General features: G+C 39.4%; 1 pseudogene across 1 annotated transcript; it reads right to left on the bottom strand.

The window, feature by feature from the left end:
• Positions 1 to 362: 362 nt before the first annotated feature.
• On the bottom strand, positions 363 to 17,472 carry LOC308381191 (ladderlectin-like; annotated as a pseudogene). Its single transcript has 6 exons — positions 17,342 to 17,472; positions 17,019 to 17,069; positions 16,671 to 16,768; positions 16,407 to 16,541; positions 1,809 to 1,887; positions 363 to 442 (listed from the first exon to the last, which is right to left on the bottom strand). The product of its transcript is annotated as a ladderlectin-like (transcript).
• Between the last annotated feature and the right edge of the window lie 937 nt (positions 17,473 to 18,409).

Raw genomic sequence — 18,409 nt, forward strand, 5'->3', positions numbered from 1 at the left:
TAAACATTTACTGAAAAGGTGCACAACAAGGAGATACACATGAAATAAGAAAACAATTTTTGCCCACGGCCATTGATTATCCAAGAGGCCTGATGCGTTGTCAATTTTAGAACTCAGGTTGAGACTTGTGAACTCTTCATGCACATAGCTTATCACTAGTAATGAGTATTTTACCTGACACAGTTTTAACTCACTGAAGCATTCTGATTCAAATAACTTAGATGGAGACTCGATTAAGTAATAATTTAATTTGAAATTCATTTTGTGCAATTTCACTTTACTGTCCACTGAAACTGCTTTCCACAGTGCTATGAAGTCAAATTTGTGTTGTAAAATAATGTGTAATCCAAAGCTAATATTTGTCAGTTGATGTTATCAACATAAATTGTCGGGAGGACTTCCTTGTAGCTGCCTTTGGTCAGCAGTGGCATGGCGACTGGATCTGGGTATCAAGTGATGCACAGGAACATTGTTTTAGGTCTGCCAACGGTTTATGTAATAAAGATGCGTTTCTTCTTGTTTTCTCCTTTTTAAGCCTTTTTCATTTTATAATGTGTCTTTGTCTGTGTTTTAACTAAGCGGATATTGCACTATAACTGAAGGACCTGCCCTCAGGGTATTTCAGGTTTGTGCCAGTTTTCTGTCTCATGACCTTCAGCTGGAGGACACCTGAGACATGGCCATGCAGTAGCCCACCTCTAAGACTCTTTCAATGCCCTGACATCACTGCAAGCTACAGAATGCAACTTTCCAGACATGATTAATGATAAACATGTTCATCATTTTATTTACATAGTACAGTTTTAACATGCATAAGGTGCTTTGCGTGGGGAATTATGCAGATTACTATAATAGAAAGAATACCAGACTTTGAAGGAAAATAAACATAAGTACAACAAATTAAGTCACCAAAGGAAATAAAATAAAGTCCAATGGAAAAACAATCAAAGACTGTAACAAAAACATTAAATATCAAAGGATACTGATAAAGAAATAAAATCTCAAAGGATACTGATAAAGAAATAAAATCTCTGATTTAAAATAAGGAAAATGACAATTCAAAGATGTCAGAATATACAGACATATACAGCTGCCATGTCAATCAGTGAAAATATTAAACTGAAATAACTCTTCTTGCACAGATGGATGGTAATGCATGTGAACAGGGCACATCGTTCCAACCCAGACCTCCTTCAGAGAGGGCATAAAATACACCAGAACACTACGTCACAAAGTGAATTTTTACGCAGTACTTCACAGAAATACAGTATTTGGCTGATATGAGCAACTCGAATTAACTTAATGTAATTCACCTCCATAGTTCATCTGTAGACAGCGATCAGCACCATTTGAAGGTTGGCCTGGGCTCCAGTTAGCCTGGTGACACCAGCCTACGTATTTCCGCCTGAATTGATTTCAAGCTCATACTCAGTCTGGCCTAACCCCGTTGACAATCGTCTCCAGGACTCAAAATTTTGTAGGACCAATCAGCGAACAGTTCAGAGCTGTGACGCAAAACTCGCCTTGGAGGAAAAGACACGGAAAAGTTGTCTCAACTCTCGAGAACATCAGAAAATTAAAAGGAGAACAAGAGTATTTTCTTGTAAGTTTTATGATTGGAAAGGACGTCGTAGCTCTTCTCCCAACTGGCTTTGGTAAGAGTTTAATCTACCGAATGCTTACTAAACGTTGCTGATTGGTTAAGGGAACTCCAATGATTTTAAACCTCAAGATAAGCACCCGCCCATCTCGGAAACCAAAATGCATTGGGTTGGCCCAGACTGAAAGACGGAATGAAATGGAGTCACAGGCTGGTAATGGCCAGGCTAGGCTCCAGTGGAGGAATGATCCAAATCGGGATCCATCACTCCAAAACCAGATTCCTTCCTGCACAGAAGAAGAGAAACCAGAGGTCAGACCTCCTCATTATCGCCACCTGCTGGTGAATCCAGCCTTGTCTAGAAGGGCATCTGTATGACAAATGATGTAAATAGTGTGTGCAGAGCCAATAAGATAATATTACTGAGTGAGGACAATAATTATGGAGGACTGAAAGTGCCAAAATTCAATAAATAAATACATCATCAATAATTATTTAAATGTGTCATTAATTAATTAAAATTGGAATTAAATACATAAATGTTGTGTTAAATGTGTCATTAATTTATTTAATACAATTCATTTTATGTTAAAAAAACGTATTTAATTATTTCACTTTTTAATTAATTATGTCATGGTCCTGTGTTGCAGCGCATCAATAATTTATTTGATCTGTCAAACTCACCCATCAAAGTCAGTGGGCGGGGCTAACGCTGATCTAGTCTGATCCATTGCTTTAGTCTGAACACCTGATACTTAGCGACTGTAGCTACAAGACTTAAGTCTAGTTTAAGCAAACCTGATTTTGAATACAGCGGTAGCTAATAACTCACTTGATAAATACATCGGTTGGTAGATTAAGAAAATGTTAATAACGTGTTTTTACGTGAGTGAATGTACCGCTTGGCCAACTATTACCTCTGATTATTACAGCACGTTTGCTTTCAATACTTTATCCAATATAATTTTATTCAAATACATTTTCTTTGATAATTAAACTGTCTCTGTTATACAGTAGGCTACTGTGCAAAAGTTGTAGGCAGGTGGGAAAAAAATGCTGTAACCTAAGAATACTTTCAAAATGGAAGTGTTAACAGTTCATTTCCATCAATTAGCATACAGTGAATGGACAGATACATCTAAATCAAATCAATATTTGGAGTGACCACCCTTTGCCTTCAAAACAGCATACATTATTCTAGGTACACTTGCAGTTTTTTAAAAGGAACTCCGCTGGCAGGTTGTCCCAAGTATCTTGGAGAACTAACCACAGATGTTCTGTCGATGCAGGCTTCCTCAAATCTTTCTGTTTAATCATGTAATTCCAGGCAGTCTATGATTTGCCGCATTTTTTCACACCTGCCTACAACTTTTGCACAGTACTGTATGTCACCACCTCGGTTTCAATGCAACTTGGCTGAAATTGCATTTAACAAATACACATAGAAACATTGCAGAACAATGACAGTGTACAGGGTTGTTTTATCTTTTATTTCAATGTAAGACATTGGGGTGATTGCAGGAAGATAGGTGCCAGTCTTCAGGTGGAGGGTCTCTGTATGCTGAGGTCAGTCAATATGTGAAACAACAATAATCCTTGGCACTACCGTCATCTTCTTACTGAACTACTCTACTACCACCCCATACCCTTTCTGAACATTCATATAGCTATCAAATGAAATACAACAGGTCATTCTTCATGAATGAGCATGCAAACATCAATGAATATAAATTAATATCTTAGTATTCAATAGAAGTGAGATCAGTAACATAATTTGGAGGTAGAGCATCCATGGTGTGTCATAGTTTTGGGAGACGACAATATTAAAACAGTGGACCAGACATAATATTCTAATGAAAATCAGGATCACAGAGACATTTACCTCAGCAGCCTTGTCTCTGCCACTCACACTCCTCAGTGTGGGCGATGTCGAGGACACCGTAAAGCAGTGTACCATTTATATCGCAGCCGTAACCTCACTATGGCTGAAACATTAAGCATGGTAGTTCCGGACCAGTTGTCCAGCTCAAAAAAAAAAAAAAGAGTACCCAAGTTCCAAGGATCCCTTCTTTAACATGTCAGTTTAGGTAGGAACATGTTTGTAGTGGATATGTAAACAAATGTGTAGTAAATATGTTAACAATTGCTACCTGTTCTAAGGGATACTTCAAGGGAGCCATAGTGAGGGGGAAGAGCGGCGTAAAGTGGGGGGCATGGCATGTCCTGATCTGCTTTGTGTTGGCTGCTCCGGTGCTTAGTTTGCCAGTTGTGGGTCCATGGATCACATTTACTAGTGTACTACTTAACTTGCACTTACAGTAGTTACATTTCTGCACTTTTTTTCTATTCCTTATGTAAAATGTATTAAAGTAAGAGATGCCATGAAGTTCATGGTGCAGAGCTGTGTTACAACGGCAGTGCCTTACAGCACATCCTTTTTTTCAAATAAGGCATGACATCTGAACCCCTGCTCTGGTAGTGCTATAGGCAGTTCATCCCACCAACGTGGAACTACAAATGGACGTTGGATGATGGATGTATGGATGTTGCTATGGTTCCCAGTTTTGCCTCTCTGTAGGTAAGCCTGAAGGAAAAAAGAAACACACATTAATTAATTTAGCAGACATTTACAAAATGCCAATCTGCACCATACCAAAAACACAATGTCACCTAAACTGATGAAGTATATGGTTGACACTAGGGTTGTCACGATACCAAAATTATGACTTAGATACTATACCTGCCAAAATATCACCAAATCCGATACGATGCCACAATACAATACCACAAATACGATACGATAGGCTACTGGTATATTTATCTATGATAGTAATAAAAAAACATCTGTAAGGTTCCCTTTTTTACCAGCTTGTTCCTGCCCAGCTTTTTGAACACTTAACAAATGGCATTCGAATCAGTATTAGCCTACAGCAAGATATTATTGAAAACTACATGGTGACATCATTGCATTGATTATACAGGGCTATGTAGACCTATTGTCCGTATCTGACTATATGACTACATAGTTATTTCCATAAGTATGAATTACATAATTTGACAGATGTAAAATTCATTCACATTCATGTTTTGTCTTAATTCATGGAATAATTATTTTTCCTTTACTAAAAATAAAAGAATTAGCTCAAGATCCACCCTCAGGCTCCAACAGCATGTAGCCTATTGCATCAAGTGTGTATTATTTGGTACACTTTTGTGTGCATTCTGACCTCATGATCATATAGGCCCACATAAGTGAAATTGTAGGTTATTTAGCATGTATAGCGATTTGAATGTTGACAATGAACTTGGTGATGTTTGACTGTGTTAGGGAAGTTGTTTGCAACCTAGCCAACATGGCAATAACCATGTACAGTTTAGAGTACATTTACTTGAGTACAGTACTTAAGTACAATTTTGAGGGATCTGTACTTTACTCGAGTATCATTTTTGGGGAGTACTCATGACTTTACTCAAGTACATTTGAGGGGCAAATATTGTACTCTTTACTCCGCTACATTTGTATTCATAAACGTGAGTACCCGTTACTTCTACTAAAACAAAATTAAAAAAAAAATCCTCAATTGATAGTTTTCAGTGACGTCACTACAATTGTTAGCTAGCGGGCAAAAGGAACAGCGAGAAACAGTGGAAAACTTCGAGCAGTGCTACTGCCTACTCAACTACGATTGCCATCAACCACAGACTATACCACTATAGCCAGACAGAAATATTCAGAAGGGAAAACAAATTACGAACTTGTCATACATTTACTGCAGCTGTCCTTACATTTTATTTCGTTAACGTCCCGGAAGTCCCTGTCTGAGCTCCAGTGTGGAGATATTTACTGTACATCTATCTAATAGGAAATCCATCCACATACACATCTCAAAAACTGAAAGCCTACAAAAGCACAGATAGTTATTTAATTTTCAGAAGTGGTTGGGTTCACAACGATATCGTCTGGAAGGTGAAAACTAAAAGCGGCCTTCATAATCAGCGTAAAGATGATTACCATTTAATAGAGGTACCAGCTAGCGAGGTACCTGCTGTAAGCTAGCAGCCGTTAGCCTACCCAACGACGTTCTTTATTTGACACAACTCCCTGGTTTAAACCAGTACGAAAACCTTGTCTGGCGAATGAGAACTTAAATTATCTTCCCATATATTTTCTACTGACATTGTAGTAGGTCTATTACTAGTTACTAGCCTACTTGCTTGCTTAGGTACTTAGGTAGATCAGCAGTTGGGTAATCCACTTTGAATCGTTTTGATGCTTTGTTTCTTGACTTTATTACTTGATCTATTCCCATTTTAGGTTGTTATTCTGATAAATTAGGCGACCAGAACAGGGTGACTGCTTTTATTTCCAGCTCCAAAAGTAAGGCTACTTTGCTGTGTGTCCGAGAAAAGTTGACCCAGAAGGCGTCTACGTACAATCAGCTGGCGGCCATGGCGAAATAAAAAATATTGTTATCATCTGGCAGGAGCGGTAGCGGGTTTTAAATGCGATACAAACTAAATCTGGGCTTGTTTCCTCGCCGATTTAAACAGCCAACCGAGCAACACATGTCTGGCATTTTACTAACTTATATTAGATAAGATATAAGAGCTTGAAAGGTGGGTGGTCCATGTATTAACTCCCGTGTAAAACGGCTGTGGAACGTCTTTTTTGCCCGCCAGCTGGTCATTCTGACGTCAGCTGAAAACTATCAATTTGTTGTTTCACTCTCAAACGTGATGGGATTGTGCACATAGACATGTCTATGATTGTGCAGGCACCACAGATTGGCACAGCCTATCAGCAATCACCTTCAGTTTTCCGCAAAGTCAACTCCATGGTCAGATTAGAAGAGAGACGAATCCATGGACGAAACGAAACAATGGAAGAAGACGCAACAGGTCCATCCCGGGAACGTGTTAACCCATGGCCCCACCTCACCAGCCTATTTAAATTTTCTGAACAAGTTAATGATAGTTTTCGCTTCAAGTGTTTGCTCTGTTTACCAAAAGAGAACTTCATCACCGCCTACAAAAATTCATCCTCCAACTTGCGGAAGCATGTCAAAGTACGTACATTCAACTTCCTTACATTTCTAAGCTAGATTCTACCTACAGAAAAGTCCACTAAATGATTTGTTGATGCGATAATGCAGCTTTTTACATTCTCGGTTACGTTTGAGTAGTCGAAGCCACATGCACGCGCCAATTTGCCACCTGTAGCTAGCCATTCAGATGGCTAACTTTTGCCTGACAATAGCCGAGGCAAGCTAATCGTGTAACACATATAATCAACTGAAGTCCTTTCAGCTTCATGTTTTGACATGCCCCTGACAAATAGAAAGAACATACAGTGTATCTTTTCTAGTCTAAGATCGAGTATGAAACGTCTTTTTTATCATACAAAAGTTAAAGCCTAATTAGTTCAGTTGTAGGCTATGCTAGTTGCAAGCAGGGCATTTCAGCTCACTTGTTTCACCGGAGCGAAAAACTAGAGCTAGCCCTACAGTTTAGTCTAATAAGGGGCTATTTGGAAAAAAACACTTCTCAGAGTTGGGGAACATTGTCAGAGCAAAAGGAAGCAAGTTTTTCTTCCTGGACAACGTTGTACTTTGCCTGGCTGAGGTTTGTAAAAGACCATAAGGATTGAACCAAAGCCGACTGGAGGGTCTCCTAGTTCGTCTTCTCTGATGAGTCCAATTTCACAGTAGGTGCAAGACTCTGTGGCTTGTAGGCCTCTCCAGGTCTCCGTCTAACCATCAGACGACCATGTGTTGGGCAAAGCTGAAAATTGGACTCATCAGAGAAGACGAACTAGGAGACCCTCCAGTCCGCTTTGGTTCAATCCTTATGGTCTTTTACAAGCCTCAGCAAGGCAAAGTACAACGTTGTCCCGGAAGAAAAACTTGCTTCCTTTTGCTCTGACAATGTTCCCCAACTCTGAGAAGTGTTTTTTCCAGCAGGGCAATGCTCCATGCCACACAGCCAGGCCAGTAAAGGTGTGGATGGAGTATCACCAGATCAGGACCCTGTCATGGCCAGCCCAATTTCGAGACCTGAATCCCATAAAAAAAACTCTGAAATGTGATCAAGAGGAAGATGGATGGTCACAAGCCATGAAAAGAAGCCGAGCTGCTTGAATTCTTGCGCCAGGAGTAGCATAAAGTCACCCAACGGCAATGTGAAAGACTGGTGGAGAGCATGCCAAGACACATGAAAGTTGTGATTTTAAATCAAGGTTATTCCACCAAATATTGATTTCTGAACTCTTCCTAAGTTAAAGCATTAGTATTGTGTAGTTTAAAAATGAATATGAGCTTGTTTTCTTTGCATTATTCGAGATCTGAAGACACTGCATCTTTTTTGCTATTTTGACCAATTGTCATTTTTCTGCAAATAAATTATCTAAATGACAATATTTTTATTTGAAATTTGGTAGGAATGTTGCCAGTAGGTTATAGAATAAAACGAAAATGTACATTTTACTTTAACACATACCAATAAATAGTAAAACCAGAGAAACTGATAATTTTGAAGTGGTCTCTTAATTTTTTCCGCGGCTGTATGCTCCCAATGATGATGACCCACTTTTTATCAGAAAAGTGTTTAGCTCTATCTTAGACAGATGTACTGGGGTTCTCATTGCGGGGGGTGACATGAACTGTGTAATGTCGCAGCTGAAAGATAAAGCCCCAACACCTAAATCTGCATCAGGTGTCAAAATGAGCAGAGCATTAAACCATAACTGTCAAGAAATGGGATTAGTTGATATTTGGCGATACAAATACCCAAACACACAGGATTATACATTTTACTCCAATAGGCACTCATCATATTCACGGATTGACCTCTTGTTTACACAGAGAGAAGTAACACACAGGATATTAGATTAGATTATTGTAAAATACTTCCAATCACCCTCTCAGACCACTCCCCGGTGTTGGTTGAATGGGATTTAGGCCAAAAAAAATCCTTTAAAAGCTGGAGGCTGAATACATCTCTCCTCAATGACCCCACTTTTGTTCAGTTTGTAAGAACGGAACTAAATTACTATCTGGAATTCAACACCAATCCAGAAACATCACCATTAATACTCTGGGACTGTGCTAAGGTTTACTTGAGGGGCCGTATTATAGCTTTTTCTAGTGCTAAAAGGAAGGAAAAAGAAGCTGAACGTAAAGAGCTCGAAATCAAAATAAAGGCTCTTGAACAACAACACAAAATTACACACTGTCAAGACACACTGAGTTCCCTGATAAATAAGCGTAGGACACTAGACACCTTACTTTCAGAAAAAGCAGAGGGATGTTTGCGATATACCAGCCAAAAATATTATGAACACGGAGTGAGGGCGAGCCGGTTAGTTGCATTTCAGCTAAGGAAACAGCAGTCCTCTCGAGTGGTCATGAAAGTTAAAACTGATGATCCAAGAAAATTTGTGACAGATCCAGAAAAAATTTCAAAAGCCTTTGCAGATTTTTATAAGACGCTTTACACCAACGTGGGGGTGTCCACATGTGACGATGAGATAAAAAAATCTTTAGACCAAATCAATTTAAAACAACTATCTGATGATGCAAAAGGACATTTGGATCTGCCTATAGCACCCACTGAACTTCAGGAAGTAATTTCAAACCTTAAAAATAATTCCAGCCCAGGACCAGATGGCTATATTAATTTATAAAACATTTAGTGATGTATTATCCCCTCTACTATTACAAGCTTATAACTGTATGCTAGAAACAAGGAAGCTTGCCCCATCATGGAGAGACGCTACTATCGTTGTAATACCCAAAGAGGGCAGAGACCCAACTGACTGTGGTGGATATAGGCCCATCTCCCTCCTTAATGGAGATTTACGTATACTCACATCTATTCTCTCTCGCAGATTAAATAAATATCTCCCCGACATAATACATCCAGACCAAACAGGGTTCATCCCAGGCCGATATTCAGGTAACAACATCCGCAGACTTCTGAATGTCATGAGCTATGCAGCCTCCCAGGGCTCAGAAGCTATGCTGCTGTCATTAGACGCTGAAAAAGCTTTTGACCGTGTGTCATGGAAATATTTATTCCAAGCCTTGGCACGATTTGGACTGGGTGATAATTTCATTTCATGGATCCGTATTCTATACTCAGAGCCCAGGGCTGCAATAAGAGTCAACGGTCACTTATCTGCACCTTTTAATCTTGAAAGGGGTACGCGCCAGGGCTGCCCCTTATCACCAGCGCTTTTTTCCATTTGCATTGAGCCCCTCGCCCAAATGATCAGAGATAATTTGAACATAGCTGGAGTGACAATAGGAGAAAATGAACACAAAATTTCATTGTATGCAGATGATGTACTCTTGTACTTGTCAAATCCATCAGGTTCCATACCAGTGTTAAAAACAAGTGTAAAACAATTTGGGCACTACTCAGGCTATAAAATAAATATTTATAAAACAGAGGCACTGGATATTAACAGTCTTATTTCAAAACAAACAAAAGATCACAGTGAATTTCGCTGGCCGTCGGAGGGCATTAAATACCTTGGTATTTTTATAACACCAGTGTTGGATAAATTGTTTAGTGCAAATTATGACAAATTAATTAATAAAATCACACAGGATCTGGCCCGCTGGTCATCCCTTCCCTTGTCCCTGTTAGGTCGAATAGAATCTATCCGTATGAATGTTCTTCCTAGACTACTGTACCCATTTCAGATGCTCCCTGTTCCCATACCAAAAGAAATATTCTGTATGCTGGATCGCTTGATATCCCGGTTTATTTGGCAAGGTAGGAGGCCCAGAATACGACTCAAAACTCTACAGCTCCCTAAATCTGATGGTGGGCTTGCTTTGCCTAACCTCAAACTATACTTCTGGGCTTCACAACTTAAGCCTATGGTTGCCTGGATCACTAAGGATACCTCAACTAGATGGTTAGATATAGAAAAAACACAATGTGAACATAATCTTGAACAGTTACCATTCTCAAACATATCTCTGAAATCATGTGAGGCAAGCATATGGACAAAAAGTACAGCTAATATTTGGAAAGAAATACAGAAAAAGCACAAACTACCTAACCCCTTATCAACCCTAACTACAATCAAATCCATTCCCAATTTTACACCACTGTATCTAGATGCTGGCTTTAAAAACTGGGCTAGATATGGTCTTATTTATACTCACCAGCTAGTCCAATCAAATAACATTAAGTCATTCACCCAGATTAAAGAAGAATTTGGACTTCCAAATACTGATTTTTTCAGATTTCTCCAAATTAGGCATTTCTTTGTTCAGCATGGGGAAATTAATAAAATTAGATCACCATCTGCAATAGAACAGTATTTTATTAGAGTACAACGCGGTATTTTGTGTGAAAAAACAATTTCTTGTCTTTACAATAATCTGATTACTATGGACGCACATAACACACTAATATATCAAAACGAAATGGGAAAGTGAGCTTCAACAGGATACCTCACAAGAAACATGGGAGGAAATTTGTTCTGAGGCGCATAGGGTTTCTTCCTCCATCAGTTGGAGAGAATTTAAATGGAAAATGGTAGTTAGATTCTTTAGGACACCACACATAACAGGGAGAAGTGGAACATCAGCCACCAGTGGCTGTTGGAGGAATTGTGGGGAAACAGACTCAAATGTCATACACACCTTCTTGTCCTGTAAGAAACTGAAGAAATATTGGGATGATATCTACTTAGCTCTGTATGATATTTTTAAAGTACGTATACCACAGGATCCACTAACTGCTTTACTGGGAGTTATCCCTGAGGGTTTTGAACGCAGAGACATTATCTACCTTTTGCAAATCCTCCTGGCAGCAGCAACTAAAGAAATCACTGTCAATTGGCTGAAGCCTACCGTCCCAACATGTCAGTCTTGGATAAAGCGTGTATGGCAACTCTATAGAATGGAGGAAATAACATTTAACTTGAGACTCCAGAGAGATACATTTTTGAAGAGATGGAGCCCTGCCATGTTCATAATGTTTTGAGAGAGAGCAAGTGCCCCCCCCCCCCCCCCCTCTTGTTTTCCCACTGAATTTGTATTTATTTTAAAGAAACAAATGTTTTGTCTTTCTTTTTCTTTTGTGTCATATGTGTTTTTCTTTTGTGTTATATGTTAGGATATATTTTATGAGGAGTTTTCCATTTGCGGTGTATGAAATGGATGTTAATGTTACAGTAACTCTTCTCTTTTGATTGTCTTGTGATGACTGTCTTGGATCAATAAACAATAAGTAAAAAAAAAAAAAAAATCCATTAAAACTAGCAGAGGTTTGTCAGAGCGTTGCCATTGTGCTATTGACTTGTAGGCAAGTGAGATTTTAAATAAAGCAACATGGTAAAAAGATGAAAATGACTTGATTTTACTTTCAATACCTTTTACATTCTCCAAGGTATTAACATAGAACATTTTCATAACTCCATGTAGGACATTTTTATACATAGGCTAAATGTGCTGTAAGCACTGTGGCAGTAGAAATACAATATTTAGAAAATGTACTCTTGATACTCAAGTACTTTTAAAAACAAGTACTTTAGTACTTTTACTTAAGTAGACATCTGACTTTAGTACTTTCACTTGTACTTGAGTAAAATTTAGCAAGGGGTATCTGTACTTTTACTCAAGTAAGGAATCCGTGTACTCTGTCAGCCTCTGGCAATAACATGGATGTCTTGCTAGCGGCTACTTGCTAGCGGCTGTTTATGACAAACTAGCAAGTCAACAACATTCCTAACAGACAAACATCAAGCAACTGCAACACAAGACAAGGCACTAAGGCAGACGTCCTCTTTTACCCGGACATGTCCTCTTTTCGTGACCTAAATGCGTCCGGGTAAAAGAGGAGAAAACAAATACATTCCCGTCCCCGTCAATCAACCGTAGCAAATGGCATTACGTTTTAGGCGCAACCGTCGCTAATAACAGTAGGCTAGCCCCTACACTTTGCCTATGTAACAACAGTTCTAAGTTAACTGCAAAATATAAAATAGCAGAAGATAGCACTTACCTTTAAAGGAGGTCGTACGTGTTAAGTTGATGTTGAACTTGCAGTAGAAATCGAAATTTCGCACGCTCTGGATTTTTAGCGTCTAAGAAGAAACAGTTTTGTTTGACACCCAGTGTTTAGGAATGAGGCCTGCGTCAATCCAAATTTCTGGAATCGATAAGCCTTGACTTGATGTGCAGGGTAACCAATCAGGTATTAGGAATCCGCCCACTGACTTTGATGGGTGAGTTTGACAGATAAAATAAATTATTGATGCGCTGCAACACAGAGATGGGCAAAAATACATCAAAAATGTATTTCGATACAAAATACAAAATACCCTTTAAATAAATGTATCAAAATAAAATACAAAATACTGTTGCCAGAAAATGTAACAAAATACAATACATGTATTTTGTATTTTAAAAATACAGGAAATACTTTTTATGAATGTTCAGTTTTCTCTCAATTTGGTATAGCAGAACATTCAGGTTTGGGCTATTCAGTGGCGTAACGTTTATCACGGGCCCAGGTGCAGGATATTATGACGGGCCCTTGTCAGTGTTGTAAGGCAGTGGTTCCCAAACATTTGAATCCTTTTTTTCATGTTTGTAACCGCCGCCACCACGCCCCTGCCCCCGCACACATATTCCGCCTATTACACCTGCCAGTGTAATTTTTTCGCTTTATATAGGTATAGGCCTACATCAGAATTTTTGGCAATGTGACTTGGCTATTCAGACTATTTAGATTTACATAAATATGCCTAATGGGCCCTGGCTACGGGGCTATATAATGTACACAAAGCTCTGGTGAACACTGTTCTTCCTTTTTTACTGTCACAGAATGTCAGTGTAACTAAGCAAAGCTATTAAAAGACAAAAACTTGATTGATTTTGTATAGATATATATATTTTTGCAGGCAGCAGCTGTGTGACTTTCATGTTTTCACAAAACAGGGCTCTCATTGCAATCTCTATGGCTTCCGGGAGGGCTATCCCCACCATGCTTTCGCCATACGTAATTGCGTAGGCCTATAAGGACATCATACGGCTTTGATCAAGTCACATTCTGTCAAGATGGCTAACGTTCAGTGCAACAACTCGATTCGCTTTTTGAAAGAACCTCCTTTTAGTCGGTGTACTAATGAAGATAAATTGACAAATATCAAGACAGCTATCTAAGTTTTCGACCTGAGCCCTGTTTTGTGAAAAAAATGGATTTAACATGAGAGACAATGGGAGAGATCTGCAGCCGGTTGCACCAGTCGAACGTAAGTTCTAACTTAGGCTACGATGGACGTAGATTGCCCCTTCGTTCGACTTTACACTCTACTAAAAAAATGGCAGTTGCACCAAGCAGATAGTTCCAACGTAACGCTAAGTCCTAACTTAGATTTTACACCTCCCAACTAGTTGGTGTAAGTTCCATGTCATGCGATTAAGAGTCTGTATTAAAGACCGCTAAATACGTTAAAAAATCAAAACAAAAGATGGCTATTCGTTTCGAGCAATGGGAAGAGGAGTTTCAACGCGGGTTGCGTCGCGAACGGATTGTCCGTGACCGTGTAGATCCATTTAACGAGTACGACGATGTTGATTTATATACACGATTTCGGTTTCGCCGAGCCGAATTGGTAAGAATAACCAATCTTCTTGCCAACGACCTGCGACACAACACAAACCGAAATTGGGCTCTAAGTCCACAGATGCAAGTGTGTTTGGCTCTGAGATATTTTGCCACTGGTTCTTTTCAGAACCTGGTTGGTGACTCAGTCCATGTCCACAAGTCTACCGTCTGTAGAGTGGTCCGATCTGTAGCAGTGTCCCTGTGCAGGCATTTAGATACATACGTTCGCTTCCCTGCACAGCCTGCCGAGCTGAACCATGTTCGCCAGCAGTTTTTTCAGATCGCAGGTTTCCCTAATGTGACAGGCTGTGTGGACGGGACGCACATCCGTATCAAGACCCCAACGATCCACGAACCAGATTATGTAAATAGAAAAGGATACCATTCAATTAACGCTCAGATCGTCTGTGACGCCGATCTGAAAATCACCAACTGCGTAATTAAATGGCCGGGATCGAAACATGATAGCTATATACTTCGCCACTCTCAGTTCGGGGAGGACTTTGAGGCAGGGAGACAACCTGGGAGGCTCCTCGGTGACTCTGGGTACCCCCTTAGAGATTGGTTGATGATACCCTATTCGTCACCGGTGAATTGCTGTCAGGAGCGCTACAATGTTGCGCACATTCGGACGAGAAATGTGGTTGAGCGCTGCATAGGAGTACTAAAGAAGCGGTGGGCCTGTTTGCACAGAGGTGACTAAAACAATATGTATCTATGTAGCCTACATGTAAGGAGTTACTTAGCCTACTCTTCAGTTTGTATGGCAAGTCCACCTGTGTGTAGGGCTAAAAAACAGTAAACACTGAACAATAAGTAATGAATTCAATTACTAACAGGCATCAATATGGAGCCAGACAGGGCAGCTGTTGTGGCAGGTGCCTGCGTTGTTCTCCACAACATGGCAATGGAGTGGAAGGTGCCCCTGGAGGATGGACTGCAGGACCTCGATGGGGACCAAGACATACCACTGCATAATGTGGCTGTACCAGCTGGGGCAGTAGCTACGCGGGAGTACCTCGCTACCACCTATTTCAGCTGAAGGCTGCAATTAAAAATATATGTATCCCCCTAAATTCTACTAAGCTGAGAGTTCTTACAGTATAGGCTATAAGTCATACTAACACCACATTGATAGGTTAAGAGCAGCAGTTCAAAAACTCATGACACACAACGAATACATACAAAGCAGCAATAAGCTGCAATTTATTATAAAAATCCGCCATCAAATAGCTTAACCTCACGCATATACCGCCCTAGGGTGGCCAGGCAGTCATGTCAATTTAGAGAATAAATGACGGTTGAACTGTTTTGCCCTCTCATTTCGGGTGCTAAACGCGTCTTAACTCAACACATGACATGTGTAAAGAAACTCGCCGGTACTTCCTGTTTACATTGTTTTCTGTAATAATGATTGGCTTGAAATTGTCTTAACGTCATTAAATGCGACACTGGTACACTTTACGAACTACTAGTTAAGTTAAGACTTAAGTTACGGTGGTGCAACCCAAATTTAGAACACCTTTAGTTTGAAACTAGCTACGTCGAACATAGGGTTAAGGAGAACTTTACGCCCTAACTTACGATCCACCTTACGTTCGACTGGTGCAACCGGCTGCTGGGGTGATTTCCTTTTCGCCCCAGAAAGGGGCGGGCCATAAGAAGCACCACTTTTGGCAAATTGTCTGATGCCTGATTCGACAATGACATTCAGAGGCAGATCAGATGGTCTAGTGGTAGAATCAGACAAAATCAGAGAAAATCTCCTTCTGCCTAAACACTGGAGAAAGTATTTTGAGTATTTTAAATACAAAATTACTCCACTCTAAAGTATTTTGTTACAAATTACATTTGATTTTTTATCGGCCCTATCAAATACAAATTACAAAATACTCAAAAGTAAATTAACTAGTATTTCAAATACAAGTAATTGAAATACTGCCCATCTCTGCTGCAACACAGGACCATGACATAATTAATTAAATAGTGAAATAATTAAATACGTTTTTTTAACATAAAATTAATTGTATTAAATAAATTAATGACACATTTAATACAACATTTATGTATCTAATTCCAATTTTAATTAATTAATGACACATTTAAATAATTATTGAAGATGTATTTATTTATTGAAATTTGGCACTTTCAGTCCTCCATAAATAATTAGCCTGACCTGCTCGGCCTCTGAACCACCAATTCAAGTCAACGGCGTACCATTAGTGATTGTCACTATTAGTCCTTCGATAAAATAATATTCTGAAAAACTGTGGACAGACGCCAGATTACTTCCCTGCAGTAAACAAAAGCGCTGGGGAAATAAATAAAAATAATAGAAGAAAGGGAAATAAGAACATATTTGCTCACTTATTTTTTGTATTTGTTCACAAATGAAACCGTTGCATGCATTTGACAAACAGTTTGTTTATTGTGAACCAACCTCTGCCTCTGCCCATGTCCTTGCAGTGTCGATAAACCTGAAGCAGCGTTCACCGAATTGTTGCCAACCCTCAGGGCATTTGGGAGTCCGTGAGTAAACTAGGGTTAAAACATTCGAAAAGCTGAAATGGCTAGCTTGTATTTTTAATCTTTCTGTGACAAACAGAAAAAATTACATATGACATAGGCTACCATCGGCAACCTGATGCTGGGGCTTTGTTTTTAACCTACAGCCCAAACTGGAATTTGTGCAACTACTCATAGATATTATACACGACTCACATGAGAAATCAAGGATCTGACTGACAACAGTGTAAGGAAGCAGAGAAAAATAAAGATTTTTTTTTACCCTGAACATGGGGAGAATCATCAGTCCTGTTCTCTGAAGGGATAATGAGCTCTGGAATTATAACCACAGTTAAAATACACGTCACTAGAATGAGTCAGTATTCACAGTATTAATCATAGAATTTCCCTATTCTGTGGTTGGAATTTATATGTAGCCTAGGCAATATATTATATTACAAACAGTGGTAGAGATGAAAAACTACTATATTATCAGTGTTATATTATCATACTATACTTTTGTATAGTCTATTACAATGATAAGTCCTCATGTACAAATGCTGAAATGTGCAAAGTAATGAGAAGTGCAGATGTTGTTTTTTTTACCTGAAGCACATACGAGACCCAGAGAGAGGAGTAAAATGAATGCCATAGTCTTCACGGTGCTGGCTTCCTTGGAAAATGAGTCGGTGTACTTTAGTTTGGAGTAATGAGTTGCCTGTTGTAGTTGAGAGCATTATTTTCTATGGTGAAATGTGGGCAGTCTGATGATATGCATCATAAACAGCTTGTGAATTGATAAAATTATCTCAAAGTTTTATTTAACAAGGAACTGGCATATGCATGCAGATAGGCCCCACATGCTGCTCACGCACCTGCCCTCTGACCTTTGAGCTGTCTTTAACAATATCTCATCTGAATTGGATATCAAAAACGTTAGCCTATCTGTCAGCTCTTTCTTGTGGAGCACTCATAAAGGTGTAGCCATAGGCTAATTATGCTCTGACATGTCAAGGAGATGTTCAGCTTGATCAACCCCTTCATTGATAGACTATGGGTTATTATTAAAGGTGCCTTAACCTATAGGTCTACTACACTTGATTGATTGATAGATTAAATTAATGATTGATTGATTGAATGAATTAAAAGTTTACATAGTCCTATACATATACTTGATAACAATGCAAACATTGTTAGACTCAGAGTCAACTCAACTTTCTATTGTAAGTGAAATAGGATGATTAGAATAAGTGATTAAGATAAATCACCTGCCTTATATTGTGTAGGCCCGCCATGGGCTGCCCAAAGAGCTGCAGCACATCTCCCACACGCACACGCTTGAGATATGGGAAATCTGGAAGCAAGGTCAACACCTTCAACTCTCAACCATTACTGAACATTTTGTGTAGTGTGTTGTGTAGGGCGCCTTATCCTGCTGAAAGAGGCCACTGTCATCAGGGAATACCGTTGCCATGGGGGTGTACACGGCCTGCAACGAGGTTTAGGTAGGTGGCACGTGTCCAAGCAACAGCCACATGAAGGCCAGGACCCAAGGTTTTTCAGCAGAACATCACACTTGCTCGTCCAGTTTGCCTTCTTCCAATAGTGAATCCTGCTTCCTCTCTTTCCCAGGTACAGGGTCGGCCATCCGTGATATAAATAACTGATAGAGAT

The sequence above is a fragment of the Sprattus sprattus genome (assembly GCF_963457725.1).
Source record: "Sprattus sprattus genome assembly, chromosome: 20".
Lineage (NCBI taxonomy): Eukaryota > Metazoa > Chordata > Actinopteri > Clupeiformes > Clupeidae > Sprattus > Sprattus sprattus.